Below are 1,364 nucleotides of genomic sequence, written 5' to 3' on the forward strand. Positions count from 1 at the left end.
TTTAATGTCCATTGTTCCTATTTTATATCACAACTTCCTCATTTGGAATTCCTTTTTTTTTTTTTTTTTGAAATGGAGTCTCGTTCTGTCTCCCAGGTTGGAGTGCAATGGTGTTATCTCGGCTTACTGAATCCTCTGCCTCCCAGGTTCAAGCGATTCTCCTGCCTCAGCCTCCTGAGTAGCTGGGATAACAGGCGCCTGCCTGGCTAATTTTTGTATTTTTAGTACAGACAGGGTTTTGCCAAGGTGGCCAGGCTGGTCTCGAACTCCCGACCTCAGGTGATCCGCCTGCCTCGGCCTCCCAATGTGCTGGGTTTACAGGCATGAGCACCACACCTGGCCTTCATTTGGAATTCTTATTCTGATTTCTTAGTTAGTTGAAGATACTCAAGATTTATTTATTTATTTATTTAGAGATGGAGTCTCACTCCAGTTGCCTGGGTTGGAGTGCAGTGGCATAATCTTGGCGCACTGCATCCTCGACCTCCCTGCCCCAAGCGATCCTTCCACCTCAGCACCCTGAGTAGCTGAGATTACAGGTGTGGGCCACCACGCCCAGTTAGTTTTTTTTTTTTTTTGTACTTTTAGTAGAGACGAGGTTTCACCATGTTGCCTAGACTGGTCTTGAACTCGTGAGCTCAAGTGATCCTCCCACCTTGGTCTTCCAAAGTGCTGGGATTACAGGCATGAGCCACCGCTCCCAGCCAAGTTTTATTTCTTAAAATTTATTTTTCTTACAAAAATTTTTTGCATTGTGGGGGACTTTCTGGTAAAGACCAGAAAACCTGCTAGACAAATCTTAAAAGAGCTGTAATGTGATTTATTTTTTATTAAAAAAAAGGTTTTAGACATGGGTTTCACAATGTTGCCAAGGCTGACCTCAAACTCCTGGGCTCAAGCAATCCTCCCACCTCAGCCTCCAGAGTCCTGAGTAGTTGGGACTATAGATAAAAGCCACCGTGCTCGGCTATGCTCAAGACTTTTTTAAAGAAGAAAATATGGGTATTATTTTATTCTGAAACTTCTCATGTTTTCTCTTGCCATCATACATAAACACATTAGTTTGCACTTAAACAGTAGCTTAAATTTTAAATTTTATCCATCCAAATTTTGTTACAAACTTTGTTATAGGAAGCTCTAAATGAGGGTTATCTGATTTTTAGTTATTTATAAGTAATCTGTTTTAGTCTACCGGAATGCTTGCAAACTCCTTGTTATCTTCTCTGCCCCCTAGGATATGTCTGGACATGGATCTTTGACCATTAATCTCATGTCACCTTTTTCTTTACTTTTAGGTCTTCTTTTAAGTCTAGATATTTTTATTCAATTCGCCTTTGAGTTGCTATTACTTCTGTTTAAATTAG

General features: G+C 40.8%; 1 non-coding gene across 1 annotated transcript; it reads right to left on the minus strand.

The window, feature by feature from the left end:
- Positions 1–757: 757 nt before the first annotated feature.
- On the minus strand, positions 758–818 carry LOC134734993 (U7 small nuclear RNA). Its single transcript, XR_010117858.1, has one exon. It is a non-coding gene; the product is annotated as a U7 small nuclear RNA (small nuclear RNA).
- Positions 819–1,364: the final 546 nt, after the last annotated feature.

Source organism: Symphalangus syndactylus, chromosome 12 (genome assembly GCF_028878055.3).
Source record: "Symphalangus syndactylus isolate Jambi chromosome 12, NHGRI_mSymSyn1-v2.1_pri, whole genome shotgun sequence".
NCBI lineage: Eukaryota > Metazoa > Chordata > Mammalia > Primates > Hylobatidae > Symphalangus > Symphalangus syndactylus.